Below are 15,706 nucleotides of genomic sequence, written 5' to 3'. Positions count from 1 at the left end.
TCAGATGGCATAGGAGTTTGAATGTTGAAACTCTGGATATGTTATTAAATGCAGACAATAAGCTGTAGCGAGCACACGGGGAAAATTCTACACTTCAAGCCATGATTTTTCTTTTCAATAACATTTTTGCAGCTCTGCTCTTCATACAAACTGAGACTCCTCAAGTTCAGTCTGTCCCCTCTGTAATTCTCTGGTGATACAGTCTGTGAACATGTTAAGTACCAAAGCCCTCAAATATACCTACCAGTACTCCAAACCCTTTGAAAACCAAGCCTTTTTCAGCTTTTCCCTTGACAAGAGCTAGTGTGACAAAACACACCAGCTGCTCAGACCTGAGTAAGAGCTTTTCAAAGCAAAACACACGAACACACCAAACATTCAAAATGAGACCATAGCAGATACATACCACCTGAAAATTAGGGATAAGTTAGAGCTGTGCCACCTATAGTGGTATTTGTATTATGTAGGCAATATTGGTCATTGGCAGCATCTTGGTTTAAACAATAAATCAGCCATCTCTTTGACTTGGCTTACTATCCAAGAAAATAAGTGCCTGTGAGACTGAAAAGTTCTCAAAGGGGGAAAAGGTTTACAATTAAAATTACATTTGATGCCAGATACTGCCACACTGAATGCTTGCAGTAAATAACATGCACATCTGCCAGCAGCATATGTTATTCCTTGACTGTTTCAGTTTATAGTACACTCTCCTCTGAAGACAACAATCACAAATATTCAAAGCTTTATCTCTAGAAACTTTCCAGTGGTTTAATTTCTAAAGAAAACATAAACCTGCTTTCCACTGGAGAGGAGGCAGATGGGATGTCAATGTATATCGAGTGTGTGACTCTAGACAGGTATCAGCCCCGGCAGGTCTCTCCTGGTCAGTGCTGTAGTTTCTCTCCATTTTTACACATTTCCTCCATAACAAGGCTGAAAGGGGCTGAGAAGGTTTCTCCCTTGGTGCTTGCTGTATCTGTGCTGTGAAATTAATACATTCACTAGAGCAGTGAGATTGGTCATGGCTCTCATGCTCATAATAACGAGGTTCCTGGTATAATTTCCATACCCCCTCTAAGCTGATGCTATAAATAACAATCAATGCAGCCTTACATGGCTAAGTCTTGATAAAGTCTCTGATGGTGCCAAAATATCCTATTTCTCTGTGTGCCAGATGCTTTTAATAAAAGTGACTTCCATCTTATGGAACTGTTTGCATTACCCTCATCCCCCTTAACTGCTTATGGCGATGCTTACAGTTGGGTCAGCTTTTTCCCCCTGTCTTGCCCTTTTTGCCTCTGTATAAGAAACAGGATCATTATTCTCTGGAGCCACCCACCAAGAAGAAAGTATGTGCATGGACAACCTCTTTCTGAGAGTTTTTCACACTGATTTAAGACTTTGCTCCATTCAGGACTCACTTCCACTGCTTTTAGAGAAAGCTCTCTAAAACGGGCCAATAACTCAGCACAAAAAAACCCAAAACAAGCCAACAACAAAAAAAAAAAACAACCCAAAACAAAACAAAACAAAACAAAACAAAACAAAAAAAGAAAGAAAAAGAAAAAAACAGTTGAAAAGAATTCTGAAGCTGACAATAAAACAGGGACTTAGTGTCTAGGTGACCTGCTGTGCAGTACCTGCTGCCTGAGCCAAACCAATAACTGTCCTAGATCTTAGGCACCTGAGGAGCATCCCATTATAAGTCTTTAGATAAAATCATTAAGAGCCAAAGACCAAGCCTAGGTCTCTCTGCTAACTAAGCTAAGGTCATGCTGGTTGCTACGCCCTTGTTCAGAAATGACAGTTCTTAAATCCATTTTTCCACAGAAGCACAGTTTTGCCATTTTTCCCTGACAGTGACTAAGTTAAGCCAATTTACTAGGAGATGAGAGATGGTAGTTTGAACTCCCTTAACCAATGAATGGAATCAAAGTCTGATTCCACATTTTCTGGTCAAGTCGCAGAGTCACAAGTGTACTGTATTGAAAGGGAATATTCCCAAACAAAAAAAAATACGGTTTGGTTTGTTTGTTTAAAGAAAAAGGAAATCGCCACAAGGAGCCAGAAAATACCATAGCAGAGCACCCCTTCCAGAACACCTACAAGAGCAAGCTGTGGAGCCAAGACTCTGACATCATACACAGATTTTGGCTTAAGTACAATACATTGGGATAAGATCTTCAACAGAAGATCAGGGAAGCTGAGATGGAAATAATGGTTTCCATGCAAGTCATAGGACTGGTCCCAGAACTGCTCAGCCCATGACTACTTAACCTTCACTGATTTCTACCTCTGTGGCTCCACTGTTGCGCTCCGGTCTATGATAGAAAATTTCACAGATGAAGTCTTTTACTATTGATGAGGGAGAAGTAGAGAAAAATGTGTGTTCCCACACTTTTGCTTGTGTGTTAAGCCATATGCCAGGCACGCAAAACATCTCAGACTAAATTCTCGAAGCTTTTGGGAAATGTATCAAACCACAAACCCAGGCTAAGTCAGAGTGAGTGTGTCAATGCACTTATTTAGACTTCAGTAGCAGCTGGGCTCTGACTATAAGCTTCAGGCTGTGTACGCACAGAGTGAAGTCAGTTGTTGCTCTGAAGAGGTTCCAGTCCGCAGCAGGAAAGGGGATCCAATTCACTGCAGTATATGCAGCAGTTAGAGGTCTAGATTGCAAAAGGGGAATTTGAATTCATTTATGACCCAGAAAGGAAAATCCTAATAACAGTCATATCAGAACTATGTCTACTTTATTTAGAACTGGAAAGTAGGGTTGTAAAGGTTATTTTCTGAGATCTGATAAGTCTTTACTAAAGGATACAATTTTATTACATGCTGTTGAGGATCAGATTAAAGCTATTCTATGGGAGTCATCTTAATCTTCCATTATTGGTCATATCACCTTCTGCATCACCATAAATGGATTTAGAAAAGTAACTGGAAAAGAGCTGATCTAATTGCAGAAGTAAGTACAGCCTCAAGATTCAAGGCAACAATAAGAGCCTATGGGTTATTTTTTTCAGTTTTCAGCCAAAGATGTAAGCAGCCTTATTTAAAAAAGCGTTCTTACAAAAGGCAAGCACTAATTGGGAGTTTCTCCCAGGGGAGCAAAACATCTATTGTAAAAAAAAAACAGTTGCCACAATTTGTAGAGTTAAAAAGATACATCTATTTCATATTCAAATCCTGTTTGAACTACGATACTGTCGCAAGAGATGTCAGGAGGATAATTTCATTGGGTACCAAAAAATGTGTCTCCAGGCTAGAAGAGACTAAGGGCAATCACTAAAGTTGAATCTTTCTGTTAGTATACCCAGCTCCACAACAAGCATTGTGAAACTGCTTTCAGAGTTTATCCTGCTTCAGCATCAGTATTGAAAATACACTTTTGTTAGTTCTGTATTTAGACATCTAGGGTAGACCGACGAATGCTCACAATATTAGGGACCATAACAAGATTTTGATATTGCATCTTATTCTAATTATACACCAGATCTGGTATTTTGAATTGAAAGGTAATGATTTTTTAGTGATTACTGAGATAACCCTTAATCAACCTAGGAAAAAAGTAGGTGCCATTTAGGCTGTTTCTGTGGAACCATGTGTTCTGTTTCAAGTAATCAGTTCCTTATGCCTTTACAGTTCTCAGTTCAACAGCAGCAATGTTACCTATTTAGCCTAAAAGCTTTCATCATTTAAGAAACGTTAGTGCAAAACACTGTAGCCCACTTCTTCAGTGACAACTTGGGTACAACTCTGACTCACCACATACTTTAATAAAGCTCAAGGTCCCAATCCTTTACTCCAAAATGATCAATATCTAAGCTAGGTATATTGAAAGTGCAGGATACTCCTAAGGTGTTCTGTAATTCATCCTGATCAGAGTAAAAGTTGTCTGACTTGAGGGCAACATCTTCTTGGAGGTTAAGCTTACTTTGGTTTATTTAGCTCAAAACTACAGACCATTATACATAATCATGGTACTTTGACCAACTATATGCACTCCTTGGAAAGAGTACCAGAGAATAACACCTTGCAACTGCCGAGTCACTTTTTTATTTATTGCCATGTTAAGGTCAGGACAGGACAAGACAAGACATTAAAAAAGAATAGGATACAATACGAAAGGATAGGACTAGATTGTCCTCTATTTGGTTTGATGTATCTGCAATTTGATTCTTGCAATGTTTCAAAGTGATCTGAACACTTTTAGCTTGGTTTCTTCAGCAGGAGTCAACATAGCAATTTATACAGATCCTAAAACTGGCTATATATTTTCCAGCTGGCCACTTGGCTCAAATCCAGGTCACTCCTTCACATAAAATTATAGCTGTTTCATGACAAATGCAAAAGGACTTTGTTGCTTTTAGTCCAGTTCTCAGCAGCTTGTAACTGTAATCACAAAGGCTAGTACCTTGTCTGTATTTGCAACAAAGATGAAAGTCATTGACCAGTGTCTGGATTTACTCTTCACCTTCTTCATACTGCTTCCTAGTGTCACCACTGAAAATGAAGTTCATCAAGATTTATCAGATATTTTTTTTCTACAAAAATAAAAGTTTATTTTGAGGAAATTACTATTTGCCATCCTATAATGAAGATTTCTTATTTAGCTTCATTTCATGATAAGCTTATGAATAAATCTTGCCTCATTACACCCACCCTCCTCCCCTGACCCCTACCCCCACCCCCCCACCCCCCCCCGATTTACAATATTGTATATCGGTAATAACCATGTAGGGAGTCTTGTTAAAAAGTTGTATTTTCTCAGACTTTTTCTGTTCATAATTCCTCCCTTTCTTTGCCTGACATTCCCCCAAGCTTGTCTGCTGCAACTATTTGGTAAATACAATTTAGCAAAAAGCAATGGGTGGGAGTGGAAAGACAGGGGTCACAAAGATAGAGGACATTTAACTTGCTGACCTAACCTAAGTGGTGAAGCACATAACATACAGCTCTAGTATGGTCCCTAATGAGTCTTCTGGATCCTTTAGTAATGGAAAGGCTGGATGCTTTCATGCAGCATGAGAAATCAAAGAAAATGGAATAAATCTTGTCTTTTGTTTTCCTCCTCACAACTGGGTTGCTCAAAAGTCTTGCCAGTATTGAAATAACTGCCTGATGAGTTTATACTCTATAATGTGCACAAATTACTGGCCTTATATTAAAGTCACCTGCTGCTCTATTATTCCATGCATAAAAATAGAGAATACCAGCCAGTCTATGCATATTCTGCTTTCTAACAGATTTATGAGGAGGCTGACAGGTGACTTGTCGCTAGTCACTTCTAGTTCACCTTAAAACCCTCCTCTGTTTTACATAGCACACACACTCCAGCCGCTCCCAGATGTTTCAGACCTTCCTGAATGAAACGCGTTGTTAAACTTGCAAAGAAGTTTATGGGGATTTTTCTGTTCCTGGTTGTTAAAATGTAGAGTTACTTTGCAGCTGGTGGGTAATGAAGGCTGTTTTCTGAAAAAAAAAAAAGACCTTTTCAGACAAATGTCTGCTGTCATCATGCAGATAAGGTCTGTCAACACAGGCACAATTTTTGCACAGTAACACATCACTCCACAGCATAGTCAGACAAGCCAGTTAGCTACTGACCACGGGCTGACTTCTACCTGGTTGATGTTTCCTTCTCTGGAGACATTCAAAATCTGCCTGGATGCGCAACCTGCTGTAGGAGAACCTGCTTTATCAAGGGGTCGGACTAGATGATCTCCAGAGGTGCCTTCCAACCCTGACCATTCCATGATTCTGTGAACACAATTTGGGGGATACATCACCCTTCAAGCACTGGGTACAGCTTATAGACATGAGTAATGCCATGAACTTCAAGACCCTGCCCTTACCTTTACCGTTTTTTTGGTTTTGGATGACAGCAGATCAAATTAATGAGCTTATATGTCTAAGTATTAATGTATAAATCTTTCATAACATACTTTTATGTTTTTCATACCATACAATTAAGAGACCAGAGGGTCACATTTTGCAGTGTTTCCCCTTGGAAGTAAACTGCGTTTGGGATTTTTTTCCCTCCAAACCCTATAAAAAATGGAAAGCATCCTTGCCCTTAAACTTCTCACAGTTTTGAAGCAGCACTGGACATTCCATCTCAAAAAGTTACAAGAAAATAGAAAATATTCTGGCAAAGCTGAATTTATCTTGTTTGACATACTAGCTTTGAGTTTTTCCTGTGATACAAAGAGTGGCATTAGTTTACAAAGGTTAAAATAGAAATGTTCTAAGGGACACTTCATTTTTATTTTTATTATTTTGTCTTTAAATTTTAAGAGCCTTAATACCCTATGACAATTTTCTAGTTGAGACTTGACACACAAAGGAAACCTATATAAAAGAATAAAATAAAGTAAAATAAAATAATAATAAAAAAATACACCACCAAAATTGATTCTTTCTGATAAAGGGGAAACATAGAGTATGAATTTGAGCCAGGAAAGCAAAACGTGTTGGAGAATGGATGGTGACTAATCAGGATTTTAAAAAAAAAATTAAAAATCATTGAAATTTAAACTTTCAGCTGAAACCCAGTCCAATTTAAACATTATGATGCTTAGAGACATCACCCTGAGTAACCGGGCATGTTGCCTTTACCCATCTGAGACACTTAATTCAGATATCTATAAAAGCACATATTCACAGCCATGAACTAAGGTTTCAGTGAAGAGACTGCACATGAGAAGAGGCAATGTCCATTTAGGCATCTATCTTCTTGCAGACCACACAGACTCATTGAGTCTTATATTTTTAATCACAGAGACAGCATTTGCAATTTGACAGTATAATCTTATTTGCCTGAGATTTCAGTGCTTCACGTTAGGCATTGCTACCAGTTACATCTAATGGATGTAGAAACTGAAGCAGAAGAGTTGAACAACTGGTCCAGCATCAGTCAGTCTGGAATAGATTTAAACTTCAAACCCTCTACTTTGCAGAAAACATTTCATCTGTATTAAGGTTAGAGGTTATTTACCACAGCCACCTCCTCCCTCGCCGTCTTAGTACCACGTGACTCTCATTCCTGTGGTCTGGACAATGCAATCAAAATCCTTTTTTTTTCCAGACATTTATCATTTCCAATTTCAGTTCATTTTATCAGCTGCAAAGTTATTAGTCTGACTTAAAAATCCCATCAAAATCTACCCTTTGATGCTTATTTATATGTTCATCAATTAGAAGCCCTTAAAAATGTCAGAGATCTTCCAGTCTCACTTGGAGCTATTCATGGAGCATCACCACAGTTCTAAGGTTTACAGAAAGTTAACATGAACATTTAGACAGCTTAGACAGTTTCTAAAACAGCTACAAGTTATCTGAACCCGATGATAAAAAAAAAAAAGACAAGAAAAAAGAAAAAAAAAGCACAAAAAGAACAAAAAAAGCCTAGTTCTAGATGCAGCTGTCTAACTTCGTCTTGAGCTACTGTTAAACCAGAAAGTATTTCATCATTATCATGTGAATCGACTGCCACATTTGGTAATATCTGGATTGATAATACTCCTGTACTAATCACAGAAGGAAATACATGTCAGACGACGCTTTCTCCATTAATGCCAATACTTCTGCCACAGTTTTTAACAGATAAAGGGTAAGGGCAGCTCTTTTAAAGTTCCCAGGATCAGATTTTTTTAATGTCTGCTAGCCACAGAATTCATCTTTCATCTTTGCATTTCCCTGGTGAATAGTTCTACAATTCTTATATTCTTATTTATTTTCATGTCTTCTTTTTGCATGTTATATTTGTATAGACTTCATATGTGCATGCAAGATGAATACATGTGAATGCATTGCGTACGTTTTGCAGTGTGTACAACCTGGAGTTAATTAGGGGTGTGTGCTGTGTCTTTGTTGTTCACAAGATCAAGGCTCCTATGGACTGGCTACCAACAGCAGATGGAATACGTGTTGGACTGGCAAATTGTGATCATTCACTTGCAGGGATTTGGAAGAATGTTTTAATATTCACATCATGAGAATTCCAGTATGGACCAGATTTCAATGTTCACCTATTAATCATGTGCTTAACTTCATGCATATGTTTTCCTTCACAGATTTTAGGATCAGGCCCTAGATTTCTATGGTGTACTTGTGCTGGACCGACGGACAGTTTATTTGTTAAGCCGACCCAGCTCTGCAGACTGGAACTCTGATGAGTAGAGGAGTATTAATGTAATGGATAATTAATCTACCTGTTTTCTCTTTCAGGTTTTTGGTTGTATTACATTGTCAATCATTCCCCTGTTTCGCCTGAGCCAATGTGGTGTTCACCAAGGCTCTTGAGACTTAGCATGGAAAATGAGCTGAGTTATTTTGATTCATTGTTGTAACAGACTGTAAACCTCTCCTCTGTTTTTAGAAACATTTACCACGGCAGCTGAAAAATGATTTTTCAAAATACTATTGCTACAGCCATGGGATTAGATCTTGGGTTTAACCCAAAACACCCTCTATGCTGCTAAAACCCCCTTTTCTAATCCTCCTAATCTCTGCGTACACACACAAAAAAAGAAAGATAAATAGCACACTGACTGGGTTTTCCTTTTCTGTTTTTAGGGGAGAAGTTCAATCTAAACCAAACCTAACCTGTGTAGTACATTACAACCAATATGAATTTCTATTTGTTAATGTTGGCACAAATAGAAGTGAGGAATTATCACTGAGAATGAGTTAAAGTATTTTTTGTACTAACAGCAGAAAGACTTCTGCTGCACATCATTAAGCAGTAAGCTTTAATTTCATGCAGCTGTTTTCTATTTTGTATAAATTAAAAAACTGGACATAAAGCAGATTCTCAAAACAGTGTGGGTTCAGCTTAAGGTGCTTGGTACAAAGTGAAACATTTCCCCCCCTTATTATTATTGTATTTTAAAATAATATATTAATTAAATTAAAATTAAGTTTTTAATTGTAGAATTAAAATTAAAAATTTGACAAATTGTGTACAATGTTGAAATAGGCTTGTGGTGGTTGTCTTTTGATTGCCAGGTGTCGGGAAGATGTTTTTAACCTACTACTCATATAGAGCATGGGATTCAGATAGATCATCTACTTAATAAAAAATTTCTGTGCTTTATAATATGTAAAATAAAAATCTCACCTCTCACCACCTTCTATCAAGGTTCCCTGTGTGCTCTGTGATGTAAATTATTTTCTTTCTGGCTGAGCTGCTGCTGTGTTTTTAGGGAGATAAATGAATATCAAAATGTGTCACCGTGATTGAAAACGTTGAGATGAACTTGCAAGAAATCTTTGCTCTGAGAAAGATGTTTACTTTCTGACTTTTTCATTCCTCAATCAGGACACAAACCAGTGCTGTGGTGTCAGATACTGCCACGCACATATAAATTTTGTCTTATGGTCAGTCTCTAGGAAATACAGTATCCGTGAGCCACACACAGCGAATCACATAATCTATAAGGTATTCATGGCATACCACCTACATCTTCTGGAGAATCTGGACCTCAAATGCCACGGGAATGGGACTGTATAAGGACATAGACAGGTAAATAAACCTCTGCATCATCCAGCCACTCCTAACACCAGGAACAGCTAGCTGACACTTCAGGCCACAATGGCCTTTCTCTTCTCCTTCTTCTTCCTCCATGCTAATAGAGAAAACGGGATGGTGAGCAGCTCATCTTTCACTCTTTGACTTCTTCCTTCCTTTTTTGTCTCTATTAAAAAAACCAAACAAACAACAAAACAAAAAAAGACCACAGAGGCTTGAATTCACAGAGGGTGCATCTTTGACCATAAACCCATGCTGCACATGAAAAATGAAAATGTGTCAAGAGTTCTTTTGTTAAAAATCTGAATTTTTTAACTGCAAACTCTGCTATCTCATTGACCTTCTGAAGCTCAAGCCTCCCCCCAAACTTCATTAATCTGAATAGGATGATAACTGTATCAAATTTTTACATGTTAGAAGACGAATATATGTGGCATTAAACAGGAATCAGAGCTTTCTGGAGAAAAGGAAACTCCATATTTTATGCTCATTTATCATCTACAGAAGCATGTTCTCAAGTCTAGTCAGATGGGGGTGGGTAAGGAAGGTCTTTGCTATCAGCAAGCTGGGGAAACAACTTCTCCCCAGCTGTTGTAATTAACAGCAATTGCTGCAAACTCTTACAGCCTTCACAGTTACACAGAGACAAATGTAAGCCTAACCTGCAGCAGCCAGCAGAATTACAGAAATCTACCCAAAGTCTATGGAAGGGCTGTGCTAGCTGATCAAGATAAATTTCAGAAATCTGTCATAGAGCCTCTATGCCTTATCTTTCTTTCAGAACCTGACTCCACACCAGTAGTGTGGACAGCATTAGCAATTGAGTGTTGGGTCAAATTTCCTCAGTACTATGCAAAATAAATGTTGTGTTATAAAAATACCATCCACCTAAAAAATAATTTTAGATAAGGTTCATATTTTTCTTAAGAAAATACTGCTTTTATTTAATTGCCTACCATGTTTTGGGCTAAAACAGTTTGAAAAGCAAGTTTTGCAAATACTGTTCCATACTAGGGCAAATATGTAATGCCTATCAGTGCAAAATGTGTAAAGATTACTGGTTTTCTTTTCAGCACAAATATTAAACTGCTTCACTGGTATAGTTAAGCTGTAGAAAAGCTTGCTTTATTCTAAAATGTGTTGGTGATTTACAGAAGTTTGCTGGGCTGCTTTCAGAGGCTGCTCTTTTTCAGTTTGCCAGTATTTACTCATGTCCCTTTTTTTTTCTGCAGCTGCCATTACAGATGTGAAGAGGAAAAAAAAAACCAAACAAACAACCAAAGCAGCTCCCTGAACTTTCATAGGACACTGGATTTCTGTTTGTGGTTGGTTTAGCCTCAGCACAGACGTGAGCAGCGGTTCTGGCCTCCTGGGGCCTCTTCGCAGGAAGGAGGCTTTGTAGTAAATTTTTTTAGGATACAGCTTTTTGGACCTGTTTTGAACCTCTGCTTTCTGAGAAAAGGGAAGCTGTTTCTTTCCCTTGATGCTATGAGATGTCAGCCAGATAGCGCAGGTGAAACAACCAGCAGTCTACGTGACACCAACCCAGAGGTGGAATTCTTCCCACAGATGGAGGACAGACCATTGGCACTACTGGTTTAGCACTGGACATCTTGATCAACCAAAAGTCATGTTCAAAAGCATTAGCACTGTACTCTCTAGCTTCCCTGTCTCTCTTTGACATTTAGGATCTTACTGAGAAGATAGTTGAAGGCTTCTTGCTTTCTTGTTGTGCATTGGGTTTGGGCTTTTTTTCCCCAAGCTGCAATCTGAGATTTCAAGCAGCAAACCACCATGCCTGGCTATTTATAGTTACGGAGGTAGATCATTTCATAGTGGGACACAACTTCAGATGAAGGCAGTCAAGAAGTCATTGAACTTAGCAGCTGTGCAGCTGCGTCACCAAACCCCTCATGCTGCCCAATTATTTTCCTTGGCGACCGCTTCCTCTAAGAACTTGTTTTTTCCTGACTATGCCTCAGTTGGCTATTTGCAAAGGCCTGGCCAGTGTTTGTTGAAGAAAAAACAGAGCAAGCAGTTGCTTCTGTTATTCTCCAGAGATCTTTAGAGGAAAAATGCTGTTTAATATTGACATATTCTCACAATCTCCGGGGGAGACTTTTGACAAGAAAGGGAGGGGAAAAGGAAGAGGGGGCCGGGGAGGAGAGACCTGCTCTCTCTGACCTTTCTCCCCAGAAGACAAAAATCAAAAGAGAAAAAATAAATACATTTTTCCTCTTTTTTTGTTTGTGACTGTTGCAGCCTGAAGCTCCACTCCTGTATCCATGCTCCCCATTGCTACTGAATATACTGGTTGCGCATTTTTCAGTAGAAAACTGCAATACAACATTGCCTGTCATGTTTGCCAGAAGACCGTAGAACTGGACCAGCCAGCAAGGTCTAGATAACTTTGCCTTATCTGTTTGTGATTCTTCTTTCTGCCTCGGTTTACAGGCATCACCTGGAAAGCTCTTCTAGAGTACAGCCCCACCAAGCTGTGTCTGCTGACACAGGCACTGGGAAGACCTGGATAAAAGACAAAATCTACTATCTGCAGAACACCAAAGCTGCAAAAAGAATCTGCTACTGTGGGAAGAGGGATCAGAATAAACACAGATCTGGATGCTTTCCCCAGGCACATCCAGTTAAATGAAGATGTCAGAAACCCAAGTAAATAAAGGGAATAAAATAAAATAAACATGCTACACCCCCTCCCCCTTCCCTTTTTAAGCCTTCCTCCTACTTCAAAGCAAACCTCAGACTTCAGTTCTGTATGCGGGTACAGAAAGCAAACCCATACACACCCCCGCTGGGGTAAGCTCTCAACCTTGCATGTCTTTGAACATCGATTTCTGGGGCTGGTGGTGCCTAAAAAGAAGCAGCATCACCTTCTATATCCTGCAGTGGTCATGGTTAAATAAATTTTTAATCAACCCACTGCCCTCAAATTATGCTATGGACTTGAAATACTCAGAACAGCACTCCAGACTTCAGAGCTTGGGAAGAAAAAAGAAAATATTTCCTCTTTCTTCAGAATTTCTGCTAAACCAACAAAGCCTCAAGCAAAAAACAAGCAATTGAAACGAAATTAAAGGAGTGTGAGACTGCTATCTGGGATATATGGTGGTACGGAATAGCTCATGCAAAACAAGTGGAGAAAAGCAAACAGAGCAGCTGTTGCGGAGGGCAAAATGCAGAACTGCGAAACAGTCCCCGTGGAAGAAGCTGTGCAGAAGAGCTTTGCACAGGACTGCTGGTGCAGAGGCAGCCACAAGAGACGCACAGAAAGGAGGGACTGCTGCTTGGTATGTGGTTGTACAGAGTAGCTTGTGCAGAACATACAGAACAGCAAGCAAAGAACGGAGCTGCTGTCCACTGACTTTCTGCATGGCCACTGAAGCTCCTCAATAACTCAGATTTCTGCTGCCTTTTCAGATCTCCACGGGCCAAAATTCTGGAGCTGCACCTCCAGTACATGGCCCAGGTACAACTGCTGGACCATGACAGTGATCTGTGCAGCGTAGCAGCCACAGCCCACAAATCACTGACTTGGTTTGACACACAGGCAAGCCCCAAGACTCATGCACTTCTTGTGTCACATCCAGTTCCATGACGGACCTACAGGATCCCCTGTAAGGGAAGGAATTATCTTCATTTTTCCTTGCTTGCAAATAGAAAGTGCCTCTCTTTCCAGTGACATCATATTTTTTAATTGGTATCATAGGTACAAGTGTGATAGAGCACTTGGGGGTGGTGCAGACAGCCACAAATAATCAGCCATAGGAGCTGCTATGTGATGCTCAGGGAAGATGACAAGTGTGTGCCACACTGACTACAGTTTAAATGCTCTCTCCTTCCATTACTGGTTCCTCTTGGGGAGAGTCACTGATGTATTGGGATGATGTTACCCACCTCAAACTGCTCTGAAGGTACCGAGATGATATAAGATGCCATCTGTAGAAAGGGGTCTTCAAGTACCTGGCAGCTGTACAGCAGCCTTGCCCAGTGTTGTGACCATCTACTTATATAAAAAAAACAGATGTACCTTTTCTTTTTAAAGAATATTTCCTAAGAATATAATTATTTTCTTGTAATTCTGTGCTGTTTCTCTTTCTTGTTTTCTTCTTCGCCCATACCTTGTCTTCCTAACAGCAATCATCTATGTTTATGAATTGTATTTTATTATGTATGGTGTTATCTCATTCCTGTTTTCTACTGAACATTGAGCCTGAAAAGTTGTCTTCAAGTTGCTCAGCCCCACAGCAGGCACAGGTGAGCAGGACAGGCAAGAGTGAGCTGCCTTGCAGGCGTTAGCTTGCTGGCAGAGCTGCACAGCTCCCACTGTGGACTTCAATGGGCTGCAGCATAGAAGCACCCTGAAATGCTCATCTTTTGGATTGTCATGTGATGCCTCTTTCCTTATTTTGCTGATTAGGCCTTACAGAAATAATGAGATGGCTTTAGAAATCTTCATGGTAATAAGAGTGGTCAGACTAATGAGTATCAAAACCTTTCATCTTGTTGATCCAGCCTTGACTTGTAAAAAGCTGAAGCTGCCAGTCCAGTTTCTTTGAGAGATCAAGATCACACTCTTGCTCCTTCCCCCTGCTGCCCTGAGAGACACAGCCAGTAACGGCTTACAACAGGCTGCCTGAACATTTTGTTTTAAAGAGACACTGACTGCCCTTTCCCTTAACAAAGAAACAGATTGCAAGGTTGTGTCATTGACAACATTAACTGCTGGCATCAGTAGACGCTGACTCTATCTTAAGAAAGAGCAATTAAGCTTTGCAGCTCTGGCCAATGTCAGAGAGACGATTGGGAATTAATAAAGTCTACTCATATCTCAGCAGCTAAGGGTCACACCACAGCTGAACTGACACAGACGCTCCTGCAGCCAAAGGAGATGACAATGCTTTCTTCCTAGAAGAACCTCATCTGACCTTTATTCCCTCAGTGAAATCTGCTACTTCCAACCTGTTAGAAGTGCAAGCTCTAAAAGCTTTCAGAGAAAGCTTAGCAAAAAGCAACTGTTGGTAGAATGCAAGTTTTTGATGAGCAAGGAAACAGCCTTTCTCCCCTCCAGCATCATGATCAAAAGGCCAAGGCACTTGGCCAGTGCCAAAAGCAATGTATTGTTTCAGTTTTAATACTACTATGTCACTTCCAGGTTCTACTCAGAATTGTTGTAAGGAGACTTGTTATACAATTTATTTCAAAATCAGTACTGTGTTATCTGGAAGCCAAAAAGCTTCTCTTACAGTAAGAGAAGCTAGTCACTCTGTGGGTCTTCTTCCCAAACGATTTATTGGTCAAAAATCTGATAAATTAGCAACAAACTAATGGAAATAGTTTATCAATATTAATCAGTGGATGCAAACAAACTGATACCAGAGGAATTTTACCAATGTGCTTAACTGTAAATGTTGCAACTATGTATCCATGACATGGCTGAGCTGTACAATGCTGCATTACATAGAGTAGCTACTAGTATAACGCTGTATTGTATAGTTTAGCTACTAGGTAGATAAGAACTAGTCTGAAACCAAGACATGAGTCAAAAGTGTTGAAACAGGGCCGAAGGAAGAAAAAGTCATGAAAAGGATGAGAAGAAGAGGAATATGATGAAGAAGAGGATGAAGATGTCCCAAATGACCATCAGAGGACCCTCGGCCCATTAAGTCACATGTGTGTAGTAAGAATGTAGGTATGATTAGTAGTTCATGGAACTGTAATGAATATGCTAATAGTTTCTCAGAAATGTCATTAATATATATACACTCACCTATATAAATTTTTATATCAGCCATATAAAGATAAATAGCAAACTAGTATGTACGATGGGTGGAAATTATCCCGTGGGTATCTGGTGTCGAGACTAATGTCTGCTTTCTAAAACTCCAAACAGAGTATTAGAGAGTTTTGACTCCAATTTTTTGGTATCAAAACATCCCTCACAAACTGTAAAATGTTAGTCTCAATATGGCAGACATGTATGGATAGGCTTGACTTTAGCCGTGACAGTATCCTCCTGCACGCCACAGCTATCCTAACACCGACACTTTTTGAAAGACAACGCTAAGGTTGTATCCTAGTGGAAAGGAGTTGGAATATTTAACAGGTACAACTATCTTTTGTTGGAGGGGCAAAACCATCTGGGTTTTTTTAATG

The sequence above is a fragment of the Falco rusticolus genome, chromosome 1 (genome assembly GCF_015220075.1).
Source record: "Falco rusticolus isolate bFalRus1 chromosome 1, bFalRus1.pri, whole genome shotgun sequence".
NCBI classification, from domain to species: Eukaryota; Metazoa; Chordata; class Aves; order Falconiformes; family Falconidae; genus Falco; species Falco rusticolus.
The sequence above is the reverse complement of the archived record's forward strand: the minus strand, read 5'-3'. Positions refer to the sequence as shown.